Source organism: Triturus cristatus, chromosome 10 (assembly GCF_964204655.1).
Source record: "Triturus cristatus chromosome 10, aTriCri1.1, whole genome shotgun sequence".
NCBI classification, from domain to species: Eukaryota; Metazoa; Chordata; class Amphibia; order Caudata; family Salamandridae; genus Triturus; species Triturus cristatus.
Window position 1 is genome coordinate 643,018,751 of NC_140593.1, and position 14,815 is coordinate 643,033,565.

Consider the following 14,815-nt stretch of genomic DNA (forward strand, 5'->3'; position numbering starts at 1 on the left):
AGGTGACGCCTGCAAGGTCTTTCATTTTATCCTAAGCTTCCTGCAAGATCCTCTTGTTTTTCTATTTAACTGTTAATACAGTTCAAACTTAGTAAACGCTCAACGTTAAGAATATACTCCCTTGGGCAGCAGTAAAACTAAAGTAGGTCAACAAATAGTAAACTTTGCCTTGAGCTATACTCACAGGGAAATATTAGGCTGCAAAATATTTTTTTTAATGAACTACACACAATACTATACACCTAACAAATTACAGAGAAACAGCCATACAATGTGGGTCGGATGTCTATTTCTTCAAGTGCTCTGATGGAAATGCAGACTTTTGCATGCTGTCAGATCCTGCCAGCTAAACAACTCAAGCTGCACAAAGGACTTAGGTTATGATGTAAACATTGTGTGCTGTAAAACACTGAAAGAAAAGAGTAGTAATCCCCAAATCACTGTTCAATGTTCTTCGGTAAAGAGTCAGGAAAGTCTTTTGTCAGTTGTACTTTGGACAGTGTAGGTGTTGTGGCTGGGTGAATGTTTAAGGAAGTCACAGCGAGTACAGCTGGAAATTGTCATGCTCTCCTCATGTTTTCTATTAACACAGCACAAATACACTGTGTGCTAAACTCGAGAGAAAACAAGCACTGTCAAAGCCAACAGGTCTGGTGTTGGCTGCTAGCCTTTTAGATGTGCCAGCACTTTTTTGCAAAACTTAATTGCGGGCGAGGCCACTGGGTCATTGTCAATCTATTAAAAAATTCTGGCTAAAACTAAAATATTTTTGGGATTCAAAAAGCAGATGTACTAAAAAATAGTCCAGGCACTGAAGGAAACAATTTTGCGGTGAATGCACTCTTTGTGAAAGAGCAGAATGTCATCACTCAAAGTGAAGTTAGAGAATGGTTGGAGTGGACCTGACCATCGCCCCATGCTGTTTGCTGTAGTGAGTGAAAGAAAAACGTGAATGACAGAATATTATCAACTCAGTGAAAGAAGAAGGCTGGCTGAATGCTCCTATAATTAAGTATTTTGTACACATCATTTTTGTAAAAAGGTCTTGACTAAGACCAGACATAAAAGGGCACACTAACTTAATTTAAAAGTAGACTAAGGGGGGCGTGGCCAGGCAAGATGGCCGGGTGGACATGATCCACATCGGCTCCCGAGACTCGAGGCTGTGCATGGACAACACTGATTAGAGGCATCAAAATAGGAGACAGAATGATAAAAAGCACCCGCCTCAAGGGAGAACAAACAAACATAGTATGCTGAAACACCGGTTCCCCGCCTGACCCTCAAATGGCCAACTTTCTGTGAGGTGAGGACAGGCCTCAGAGGTGAAACACTCCTCCGGAGGGCTTATGAGCTTTGGGACTCAACAAAGGAAGGGAGGTCCGAACTGGGACTCTCTCCCAAAAAGAAGAAGGCCAGCCACTGTGCACATATTCCACCAAAAAAGGTGACAGGCAAAGTATCCTCCTTCTTTAACCCCACGGAGAAGAAACAAGCCCAGGACCAAGGGGCAGAAGTTGCCACAATGTCACAACTAAAGAGGATTTTATGACCTCTCTCAAAACAGAGCTGCCAACCGATATCAACCAGGACATTAAGTCCTCCATGGACCATCTTAAGGCTGATCTTACTGAACGGATGAACCCCATCCGGAAAGATGTAGATTCAGTGGACACATGAATCATGGAGGGCCAGACGCAAGAGTAGGAAAAATGCTCCGCGGCCTCCCACGAATTAGGGGAGGAGCTCCGATCGCAGTTCCAGATGACTCTCCTGAAGACTGAGGATTTAGAAAACAGGTCATAGAGAGAAAACATAAGAATAAGAGACTGAGAGGAAGGAGCGGAAGGTCCAGATCTAGAAGCGTTCGTCTAGGGGTTCTTCGCAGAAATTCACAGCCTGCGCTCAATGAAAATTAAAAATCGACAGGGCGCACCGGGTGGAGACCCAGCAAGGTGGAGAACGACGCTGTACCCGGGACGTTCTAGTCAAGCTGCATTCTTGTAAGGTGAAAGAAGCTATCTTGCAAGCAGCACGGAAGAAAGACGGAATCTCTTTCCAAGGGTTCAAAGGCCTGCTGTACCAGGACCTGGCACTCTGCACACTTCTGCGGTGGCAACATCTGAGACCTATTACAACTAAACTATGGGAGGATAACATTAAATATAGATGGGCGTTTTCTTTCGGTCTAATCTTCGAGTATGAGAACAAAACGCGGCACATCACGGAGCTGGAGAAGGGCCTGAGAATCTTGGGTCTTCCAATCCCCGAAGATGATCGCGGCCAAGGAACCTTGAAAGAGAGAGAACAAGCAAGTGGCAAGCTTTCTCAGTGGCATTCGGGCTTTAGAGGCAAACTTTCCCAAAAATAATGGGCCACCGACATTTATGATAAAGAGACTGTGGAGGTCCTACAGAGGAGAAGATACCACATGGAACTGCCTCACCAGTGGTGATAGGGCGATTAAATCAGGACTACTTCAGTTGTTATAACATGTGTTCGTTCCTAGCCCAGGGGACAGATTGATCACTTTGTGGCTATCTCTGAATGTCGAGATCGACAGCCGAGATCTTGGGCCCTGTCCAGGGCACCCGTCAACACGACCTCTTCCTCATGCTACGTGGGATCTGGGGACCTCCGGGCTGCCCAGCTCAGGATTTTCTTCGATAATTGTTATTCATAGTGGGGGGGGTACTTAAGGGATGGTGGGGGACAATGTGGACTATCCGACAAGAAATGGGTCGATGCTGGGGTGGGGGATCTGTGTCTACAGGATTCTAAGAGCTTCACAAGGGGGGTCAAGGGAGAGAGAATTGAGGTCACGCTCAGTCATAGGTCTGTTTGGGAGGAGAGGGGGAGGCCAATCAGGGGATGATCGTGATAGCCGCTTGGAACATGAGAGGTTTGAACTCGCCCCTTAAACAACAAGATGTATGGAAATACTTGCTAGATCACCATTTTGAAGTATTAACACTTAAGAAACTCATTTAAAGAAAACAGAGGAGCTACGGCTCTGCCACAAAATTTACCCCATAATATATAGATCGTCGGCGGGGACCAAGCAGAAAGGAGTTGCTTTACTCTTTCACCCATTGACAAAATTTTTGTCAGAAGCCAGAATAGCGGACAGAGAGGGGAGGATGATCATGGTGAAGGGGAAGTTGAGGGGCAGGTAATGCACATTTATTTCGGCATATGCACCCAACACAGGCCAACCGGCGTACTTGACCTCTCTATTGGACTTGGTGAGGGCCCAACAACCCTAATGGTAGACTTCAACCTAACATGGCATGCAAAATTAGATAGCACCCATCCCCATAGGTCAGTCACAGTTAGCTTTCCCAAAGGGGTTAAACAGAAGATACAGGCATTAGGCCTAAAAGACGCATGGAGAAGGAGTAGTTTCTTTTCTGTAACTCCAGTTCTGTAGTAGGGGTATCTCTGTTATAGTCATAATCTAGTGAATAGTCCCGCCCATGTGCGTGGACCCCGGAGCAATAAAAAATAATCTCTAAAAGGTGACAAATCATGCAGACCTGCATACACCTTTAAGAGAGAATTTAATTTAAAGACAGATAATGCAGCCTATACCCACAGGCTACACTGTCCAGTACTTCAACTAGAATTCCACCAACATCCACAAACAGCACTGCCTGTCTAGTTTTTCTCCCCATAGGAAAAAACCCTGCCTCTACCAACAAAAGCCTCTGGAATGATAGAGAGGAAGGAGTGGACAGACAAGCCCCATAGGCTGCCATTATGTGGCTTAAAACAGGATACTGTGCCTTTAAGAAAACTTTCCAGGTTTCCAGAACTTTCCCCAGTATCCCAGAATGCCCAGCAGGTCCCATTTACTTTCAGTTCTTTTTGAAGGCGTAGCACGCCAGACCTGTAGCATTCTACATATGAATAAGTATCTCTCCACCGGGGAGGAGGGCGGGCGCTTATGACTATAACAGAGATACCCCTACTACAGAACTGGAGTTACAGAAAATAAACTACTCCTTCTGTAGTAGGGGATCTCTGTGTATAGTCATAATCTAGTGAATAGAATGGCAAGCCCATCCCCACACAACAAAAGCGGTGGAGAACACACAAGACACTACCACTACTGTGCGAACAAATTTCGCAGCGAAGCCTGCCCAACCTGAGCATCTGCCCTGGCATCCGTGTCCAGACAGTAATGCGCAGCAAAGGTATGGACCGACTTCCAAGTGGCCGCCTTGCAGATTTCCGCAATCGGAACATTACGCAGCAAAGCCGTCGTGGCAGCTTTTCCCCTGGTGGAATGAGCCTTAGGTTTACCCCCTAAGGTCTTATTAGCCTTTTGATAACACAATTGTATGCAGGACACAATCCACCGAGAAATGGACTGCTTAGAGGTCGCAAGACCAGTCCTGACTGAGCCATAATTAACAAACAATTGGTCAGACCTACGAATATCCTTGGTCTTATCCAGATAAAATTTCAACACCCTCCGAACATCCAGGGAATGGAGAGACCTTTCCGCTGGCGAAGAGGGATTCTGAAAGAACGTAGGTAAAGTTATGGTCTGGTTGACATGAAAATCAGAGATAACCTTAGGAAGAAATTTAGGGTGAGTACGCATCACAACCTTAGCAGCATGAAATACAGTATAAGGTTCTTGACAACATAATGCCTGAAGTTCACTCACCCTGCGGGCCGATGTAATGGCCACTAGGAACGCCGCCTTCCAGGATAGGTGCTGCAATGAAGCCTTGTGAATGGGTTCAAAAGGCTCCTTCATCAGTCTGGACAGCACCACATTCAGGTCCCAGGAAGGCGAGGGAAGTCTGACGGGAGGAAACACTTTCTTCAAGCCTTCCAAAAAATCCTTGACCACAGGGATCTGAAAGAGGGAAGTCTGTGAAGGGCATTTCCTGTAAGAAGTCAAAGCAGCCAGATGAACCTTAATGGAATGGAAATTAAGGCCAGACTGCGCCAGTTGTAAAAGGTATGGAAGGATGACATCTTCCTTACATGTTGTCGGATCAAAGTTCTTGGACTTACACCAGATACAGAACCTCTTCCACTTGTAAGCATAGGATGTGCTAGTGGAAGGTCGCTTAGACTCCTTCAGAATGTCCATACAATCGTCTGGTAGATTCAGATGGCCATATTGCACTATTTCAGGAGCCATGCCGCCAAACTCAAAGACGAGAGGTTGGGGTGCACCATCCGCCCCCCGAACTTCGTGAGAAGGTCCGGCCTGCACGGCAACCGCATGTGAGGAAGGAGAGACCGGTGAAGAAGGTCCGTGAACCACCACTGCCTGGGCCACTCCGGGGCGATCAGGATCATCCGCGCCCTGGACTGGGACAGCTTGATGAGCACCGCCGGAATCAGGGGAATGGGTGGAAAAGCTTACAGAAAGCTGTTCGACCAATCGAGCCATAGCGCATTCCCCAGCGTCCCCCGCTGGTAGTACCTGGATGCGAAGTCTCGGCATTTGCTGTTTTCGGCGGTGGCGAACAGATCTACGTCTGGAGTCCCCCACCTTGCGAAGACTTCTCCTAGTACTTCGCCGTTTATGACCCATTCGTGGTTTTCCTGAATCAGCCTGCTCAAGGCGTCCGCCTGAGCATTCTGCAACCCTGGCAGATGCGTGGCCGTAATCGTCAGTCCTCGGGCCAGCAGCCAGCACCAGATCGCCTGCGCCTCATGCGACAGAGTGCGCGATCTCGACCCCCCCTGCTTGTTGAGGTAATACATCGTGGTTGTATTGTCCGTCTGTATCAGCAGCGAGGTGGTCTGGAAGGACGGAAGGAAGACAGATCTGAGTTCCAGGAAATTGATGTGGTACGTCGATTCCAAAGGAGACCACTTTCCTTGAATCTGCAAGTCCCCGGAATGCGCTCCCCAGCCCTGGAGAAAAGCATCCGTCACTACACTCGTCGTGGGAATGTCCTTGTGGAAGGGAACCCCCTTGAGGAGGTTTTCCGCCGAACACCACCACTTCAGAGACTGAAGAGCATGCAGCGACAGTCGTATCTTGTCGTCCCAAGAGCCTGTCCTCTGATCCCACTGATCCTCCAAGCACTCCTGCAGTGGTCTCATGTGAAGCCGTGCGTGAGGCGTGAGGAAGATACAGAAGGCCATAGATCCCAGTAGAGAAGACACCTTCCTCACTGTCGTCGATGGAGCAGTCCTGAGGTCCTGAGCCTTCCGAAGGAGTGATAACCGTCTCTCCTCCGAAGGAGACACGCTTGCTGACCGCGTATCGATGGAGGCCCCCAGGTACTGTATGCACTGGACCGGAGTCGTGACCGATTTGGACATGTTGACGTGTAACCCCAGCTTGTGTAAGAGAGCGCACGTCCATCGGAAGTGATCTTGTGCTTCCGAGAAGGATGAAGCCTTGATCAGCCAATCGTCCAGATACGGGTAGACAAACATCTTGTTCCTCCGCAGGTGTGCCGCCACCACCGCCATGCACTTCGAGAAGGTCCTGGGAGCAGACTTTAGCCCGAATGGCAGTACTGTGTATTGATAGTGATTGGCGCCGACTTGGAATCGCAGGAACTTCCTGTGCTTCCTTGCTATGGGCACATGGAAGTACGCATCCTGTAGATCTATGGCACAGAGCCAGTCTCCCCGTTGCAGCTGAGGGTAAATCTGGTGCAACGATAGCATGCGAAACTTCTCTCTGCGAATCCATTTGTTTGCCTGTCGCAAATCCAGAATGGGCCTGAACTCATTCTTGTCCTTCTTGCGAACGAGGAAGAACCGAGAGTACAGACCTCTTCCCCTTTGAGACAGAGGTACTTCTTCTACCGCCTTTTTTCTCAACAAGATGTCTGCCTCCGCCTGGAGCTCTCTCAGCTGGAATCGAGAGCTGACCGGCGGAATCGCTGGAGGCGGGCTGATAAACCGAAGACTGTATCCATTGCAAACAATATTCAGCACCCACTTGTCCTGAGTAATTTTTCTCCACTCTGCCGGAAAAAATTGAATGCTTCCCCCCACTGGAGTGGGTAACGGTTGAGGGGGAAGTAGCCGCTCAGGGCCGAGACCCGGCCGGGCCCTTGGTAGTGGTAGTAGCCTGCTGGCCTCCTCTACCCCTCTGGCGCTTCTGGAAGGGCTTGCAGAACTGCTGCTGTTGTTGCTGCTGCTGTCCCGAACCCTGCCCACGCCCTCTGCCCGATGACCCGAACCGCCTCTGGAACGGGCGCTCTTCTTCTCGGCCTTCTCCAACCCAACGGCCGTCAGGGTTTCCGCCTCCGCCTTCATGCGGGCCATCTCATCGTCCGCATGTTTCCCGAACAGGCTTTCCCCGAGAAGGGCAGGTTGGCCACTCTTTGCTGCGCCTCTGGCTTGAGGGACGTCAGGCGCAGCCACGAATGCCGCCTCTGGTGGACGCCATGACAGTAGGCGTGGGCGGCCAGCAAGGATACATCCGCCGCTGCGCCGATCACCTGATTAGAAACCAGCATGCCTTCGCGCACTGTCTCCAAGAAGTCCTCCTTCTTGTCCCGGGGCAGCAGGTCCGCATACTGCTGCAGGGACTCCCACAGGGCCCGGTCGTAACGGCCCAACAAAGCCCCTGCACTCGCCGCCTTCATGGTGGTGGCGGCGGTCCCACACACCTTCCTGCCCGCAGAGTCCAGCCAGCGGCTTTCCTTGTCAGGCGGGACCGTCGACGAAGGGGCGGTCGCATGTTGCTTCCTCGCCGCCGTCACGATGACCGAATCCGGCTTCGGGTCCACTCTCAAAAAGGTAGGGTCCGACTCCGGGGCCTTATACTTTTTCATGAGCCTGGAGGGGGCGGCCTTCGTCATCGCGGGAGTGAGGAACAGCTCCAACGCGGGTTCCACCAGTCCTGGTACAAGAGGCAGTAGAGGGCGAGACAGATGTTTCTTATGAAGTGTCTCGAATATCACGGACGTCGTGGGTGTTGGAACCGTCACCGTGATACCCAACTTTGCTGCCCCTCTCAACAGCACCTCTTGGAAAGAGACCAAATCGTCCACCGGAGACACCCTAGTCCCCGGTGAGTCCGACAGCGTCGGGGAAAAATCTCTGGTCGAGGAGCGCGTGTGCGACCTGGACCTGTGCCTCCTACGGCGTCGTCCTGAGTCCGACGATGACCGTGACCTTCTCCTCCTGTGAGAGCGGGAGCGCGACCTCTTTGGCTTCGGCCTGTCCGCCGGTCTAGCCGGTCCCGGCGACCGCGGGCGTCGTGGCTTCGGGGTCTCCTGCGGCGGAGTCGGGTACCTCGGAAGGGAAACTGACCGCGGGGGAACCGGCGGCGGTCCCACTGGAGTGCGTGGCAGCGACCGAGGTGGGGGCGGCGGAGGCAGCGTCCGCGGCTGTGGAGGCGGTGGTGGCGGTGGAGGTGGCGGTGGTGGAGGTGGAGGAGGCGGCGGTGGTGGTGGTGGTGGAGGAGGAGTCGGAGGAGGTGGGAGAGGAGGCGGTGACGGAGGCATCCGAGGAGGCGTATACACCACAGAGTACACCGATTCCGGTGACTCTCTCTTCCTCGACGTCGATCTTCTCCTCGACGTCGATCTTCTCCTCGACGTCGACCTTCGCCTCGACGTCGACCTTCGCCTCGACGTCGACCTTCGCCTCGGCGGCGACCTTCGCCTCGGCGGCGACCTTCGCCTCGGCGGCGACCTTCGCCTCGACGGCGACCTGTGCCTAGACGGCGACCTGTGCCTCGACGGCGATCTCCTCGACCTCGAGCGTCTCGACGTCGATCTCCTCTTCGGCGGCGGCGTCGACCGTCTCCTCTTCATCGACGGCGAACGGCGATCTCCCCTCGACGGCGAGCGCCGACGCCGGGTCCGATCTTGACGCCGACTGCTGGACGGCGCCGAAGACGGCGTCGTCGCCGACGATGCCGATGTAGTCGACGGCGGCCTATTCAGGTCCCTCGACGTCGATCGTCGACGCCGCTTCTCCCCAGAGCCCTGGGGAGACGGCGAACAGACGGTGGTCATTCTCCTCGACGTCGCCGTCGACGCCCTCAACGTCGACGGGGAGTGGGAGCGTTTACTGGTCTTCCTGCCCCTGGGGAGCCCCCCAGAGGCCTCAGTATGGGCCAAATCAGCCCCTCCAGACCCACCTGGTGCCTTCAGTCTTCTCTCCTCCAGAACTTGAAGCCTGATTTTCATTCTGTCCCTCAGGGTCCTGGCTGAGAACGAGTGGCAGATGGTACAGTCTTCAGGCACGTGGGACTGGGGAAGGCAACCTATACACACCTCGTGTGGATCAGTTTTAGCCTTCTTTCTACCACATTCCGGGCACTTGTCGAACAAGCCAGGCATGTTGACAGTACCAGCTACTAAGCACTTGAAAAAGTGACAAAAATTGACAAAATCTCCAAAAAAAACCTTGAAAAGGGGAGAGCTCAATGCTCCAGGGTCCTGCTAGCAGGAGCCGGAAAAAAGAACTGAAAGCAAATGGGACCTGCTGGGCATTCTGGGATACTGGGGAAAGTTCTGGAAACCTGGAAAGTTTTCATAAAGGCACAGTATCCTGTTTTAAGCCACATAATGGCAGCCTATGGGGCTTATCTGTCCACTCCTTCCTCTCTATCATTCCAGAGGCTTTTGTTGGTAGAGACAGGGTTTTTTCCTATGGGGAGAAAAACTAGACAGGCAGTGCTGTTTGTGGATGTTGGTGGAATTCTAGTTGAAGTACTGGACAGTGTAGCCGGTGGGTATAGGCTGCATTATCTGTCTTTAAATTAAATTCTCTCTTAAAGGTGTATGCAGGTCTGCATGATTTGTCACCTTTTAGAGATTATTTTTTATTGCTCCGGGGTCCACGCACATGGGCGGGACTATTCACTAGATTATGACTATACACAGAGATCCCCTACTACAGAACAATATATCCGACAACCAAAGATTACTCTTTCCAGTCTCACGTGCATCAGTCTTATTCACTGCTGGATTATATATTTATAAGCCAATCGCTGCTGGGGTCCCTTCAGGCGGCAAAGATTCTCCCGATTACTATTTCAGATCACGGCCTTGTTTCGATCTGACTTTCCTGGGGGTGAACAACACCAGGCCAACCGCGATGGTACCTTCCAGCGTCATTCATTAGAGGTAGGGTTTCACGAGATGAACTCCAGGCAGCATTCAATTAATTCTTCCAGTTGAACCAACCTAAGGCGACATCCCCCCTGAACAACTGGGATGCTTTCAACGTCAATTAAGTGCCCTGAAAGGGAAAATCACGGCGATCTACACCAAAAGAGCAGAACACACCTTACATTAGCTCCGCCAGATTTCCTACACTCAAGGGAACAAGGTGGGTTCCCACCTAGCTAGACGGCTCCGGAAAAAAAGGGAGCAGGAATGCATAGGGGGCATCTGCGATGATGAGGGCAACATAACACATACAGATGAGGCAAAGGCCAACATATTTGGAAGGTTTTACAGAAAGCTCTATACAGGATTCCCAACAGATACACAGGCACCGCTTCAATACTTGCACGCACTTGAATTGTCCCAAGTCCCAGCAGCATGGAACGAGCAACTCAACGCCCCTCTCTCAGCCGAGGAGGTGGGGAAGGCGATCGTAAATCTCAAGCCGCACAAGTCCCCAGGACCGAATGGTCTGTCGGCCCATTTTTATAAAACTTATGCGTCGTAGATCACCCCACACCTCACATCTTTATTTTAACGCAAGGGTCGCACAATGAGAAGATCCATGACGGAGACAGTGATCACAGTAATTCCTAAAACAGGGAAAGACCCCCAATATTGCTCCTCCTATAGGCCAATCGCATTGCTAAACCTAGACGCTAAATTATATTCGCCCATATTGGCCGCTAGATTAGAGGACCTGATGCCTGCACTAATCCACCCTGATCAATCGGGCTTCATAAAGGGGAGGCAGATCCACAACAATATTCGTAGAACAATACATTTGATAGAGAAAGTAACAACATTTAAGATCCCAGCGATTCTCGTGGGTCTGGACACCGAAAAGGCTTTTGAGAGGGTGGATTGCGCATTTCTCTTTTGCACCCTAGAGCGGATGGACTTTGAGAAGGAATTTATTGGAATGATCAAGGCGAACTACGCACACCCTCTCTCGAGTGTGCAGGTCAAGGGATCAAAGTTGCTTCCCTTCCCCCTCAACAGAGGGCACGACAGAGGTGTACGCTCTTGACCCTATGATTTACATTAAGCATCAAACCACTAGCGGCACGGATCAGGGCTACTCCGGAGAGTAAGGGGATAGGCTTTGGCAGAGAGGAACATAAACAGTAATTATTCACGAATGATGTGCTGATGACCCTCTATGATCCCGGTCCCTCACTGCAAGCGTTACAGATAGATTTACGCCGGTTCGAGGGGGTTTTCCGGCTTTAAAGTCAACCTGTCTAAGTCCTCTGTCTTGAACCTTATGATCCCAGATAGAGAGATCCGCTCTCTCCAGGAGCAATCTCCTTTTCAGTGGGCTAGGCGCTCCCTTCAATATCTGGGGATTCAGCTCACACCAAGGGTGGAGGATCTCTTTAGAGGAAATTTTCCCTATTATTGTCCCAACTACAAATTCAAACGATGGAGACCACTCTACATATCTTGGCTCGGGCAGATAAATGCTGTTAAAATGACAGTATTGCCAAAACTACTATACCTGTTCAAAGCGCTACCTATAGACCTGAAACAGGATTTTCTGCCGAAGTTGCGCTCTATTGTCACTAAATATGTGTGGAACAATAGAAGGACGCATCTCCCTTTCCATACGTTACGCCGAACAAAGAGGGAAGATGGGGTAGCTCTCCCGGATTTCAGTTTATATTACAAAGTGGGCCAACTGAGGATCATAGCGGAGTGGTCCCTGAAGGAGTCTGATAAACACTAGCTCCACATGGACAGGGCAGTAGTGGGAAGAATGGGCTGGGATGTCCTTTGGAAACCCAAGAAGGATAGGCCTGCCAATGCTTACATTAGCACTCTGACCCCTACAACACTCAAGGTTTGGGATGGGGTCACGAGTGGTGGGGGTGGGCGTCTTTCCCTTCACCCTACACTCCTATCCACTTCTACCCACAGTTTCCCCCAACCGTACAAGAGGGTCCGTTCGACACATGGAAGGAGGGAGGTTGCCTGATGTTTTCAGACATGCTCCACAACCATGATATCTTCACCTTCTAGAGCTGCCGAAGGGACTTCCATGTACCGCCTAGCGAACACTTTCACTACCTCCAGCTTAAACACTGGGTAGTGCATCCTTAGATCAGAGAAGCAGCCACACGAGACCGCAAGCTGAATGAGAATTTCGTGAGGAAAGTGGGCTCTATGAAGGGAGTGATCTCTTTCTTATACAGTCTTCTCCTTTCAACCCTACACTCACCAAGGACACGCTATATGAGTTTTTAGGAGCAGGTGGTCGGGAGGGACATATCTGAAAAAGAGTGGGAGCACGTCTGGTTAGACATCGCAAAGAGTAATCACTCCCTTAACCTGAGAGACGCACACTATAAAACTCTCTTTGACTGGTACATGTACCCCATTTATCTCAAAAAGATATTCCCTGACACATCCGATCTCTGCTGGCAGGGCTGCGACCTCTTGGGGGATTTCCGCCACATCTGGTGAGACTGTCCCACAACAAAAACGTTCTGGGAGGAAATTGTGGTTCATATTAAGGACATGTTTGGGTATCCTATCCCAATATCCATAGAAGGAGTTCTCTTGGGAGTTAGAAATCTAGACCTGGAGCACCAAACGAAAGCAGACAAGGTAATTATGTGGGCCTATGTTGGGCTGCCAAAACGGCAATAGCGGCTGCATGGAAAAGAAGGGAGGCTCCAGCCTGCCTCTGGAGGATCCTCTCCATGGAAAGAATGGCGGAAATCTTCAGAGCTGATTATAAAAAATGTTCATTCAAATGGGGACTGCTATTCACATACCTAACACGGGGTCTACTGTTGGTGGTGTGCCCTCCCTCTATTAGGGCCTTACACCTCTTCCAGTTCTAAGACAAACAATGCATAGTCAATCGGATAGAGGTGGTACAGTACCAGAAAAGAGACCCATGACACCAGCAGAGACTCGTAGTAGCTTGCAGCATCCCGATAGAACAATATTATTAGTTAACAGATACCACCATAGTTGTTTTTGGGTTGGGTTTGGGGTGGGTAGGAAATGGTTGGGGTGGGGGTTACTAGCTCTAGGGACTCAAACGACTCTAAGCATGAGTTTATTATGGAAGGCAAACATGTGAGCCACATGGAGATAAGGGCACTCACAAATGCTGAATCTGTACTCTCACTAGATTATAATGAGACGTGGGGATTGAACGTTATATACCATGTAATGTCGCCTGATTTGTTTTGCTTTATAAATAAAAAGATTTTTGACAACAACAAAAAAGTAGACTAAGACTAAAAGATAAAAAAGCAATATATTTCTTAAGCTTTCTGAACACACATGAAATTTTACAAAAGAAGGGTTAACAAAATGAGTGTAGAATAATAATAGACGCAGAAACTGCTGAAACATGTGCTGCCCCTTTCTTTTGGTTACGCAAGTTAAGCCACATGTCTACTCAATTAACTTTAGATGTACCTTATTCCATTTATAAAGGTCTAGATTTAAAGCTATATTAAACCCTGAAATACTGAAGACGAGTTGCAGTCGTATGGAATACAATTCAGATTTTGCCAAAAATGGGTCTTCAAGGCCTTGTCCTCGTACACATAGTGGCAAACCAAATCAGTGCATGCTTCTCGCACGCCAGGTACTGGAGAAGTATTGCTTGAAAGCAGAAAATCTTTCCTATCCAGCAAGACAAGTCTGAAATGATCATTGCTCAGGGATAGTTGATCCTAAAACAGGAGTGATGTTACAGACCTTAGGGGATTGTAGCTCTTTTTTGAGGGACAGAGGGATGGGGGAGCGGCGGCTACAGGGTCATGGTTATTCCTTACCAACTACTAGCCTTTCTGCCCAGAGTGGGCAGATTGTGGGAGGCTTTCCCATATTTGCCTGTCCAGGAGGGAGGAGGTATTCCACTGATAAACATGGAATATCTATAAGGGTAAAATAAATAAATGGAGTGGTGGATAGCTCTTCTTGCTATGACATCACCCCAATCGCCCTTCATCAAAGTCTTTCTGGTCCCTGGGGGAGCAAACTGTGGGGATTATCCTCAATATGCCCCAACACCGTTGAAAAGCCCATTGGAAAAAAACGTGAGTAGGGAACATAATGGAAGGGGGGCAAACCCTACTGACATGGGGCATGCCTACCATCTCCAACAGCAAAAAGCTTTTCAGACCCTCCTCAGGAGCAGTTTGGGGTGTGGCCCTTATTCACCCATGGGGGTTACAAGACCAACTAGGAAACTACAGAAGCTTTACTGATGCAATATGAATGGAATTGGTGATAGGCACTTCCTGGAAACGGGCCACACCCTCATCTCTTGGGAGCAGGAAAGCTTTCAGCACCCCTAGCAGGGCGGTGTGGAGAGACACAGACCCGCCAACAAAATTACTGGTGATAACGGTACCCAGTGACAGTGTACTGTTCCATCCAACACTTAAGCAATGCCCTCCATGTTTAATATATCATCACACAGCCTTTCGCTAACTACAATGTAATTCTTGACCAAGGGTTTACCCTTTTTGCCAACTGTAAGATCACGTTTCTTTAATACCAAAGTTGAACTTTATTATTTTTTAAGCAAGATCAGACTCAACTACCACTATATTTATTGTATATTACGAATATCAACGTTCCACTAATGCCACTTGTCTATGTATGCCTTCAGTGACTAAATCCTCAGTCCTAGTAAAATGTGGTGCTTGCAACACCTAATTCCC

General features: G+C 49.7%; 1 protein-coding gene across 4 annotated transcripts in view; it reads right to left on the bottom strand.

Annotated features, from left to right (window-relative positions):
• AXIN1 (axin 1) overlaps window positions 1–14,815 on the bottom strand; it is a 263,208-nt gene that overhangs the window by 115,988 nt on the left and 132,405 nt on the right. The window lies entirely within an intron of this gene.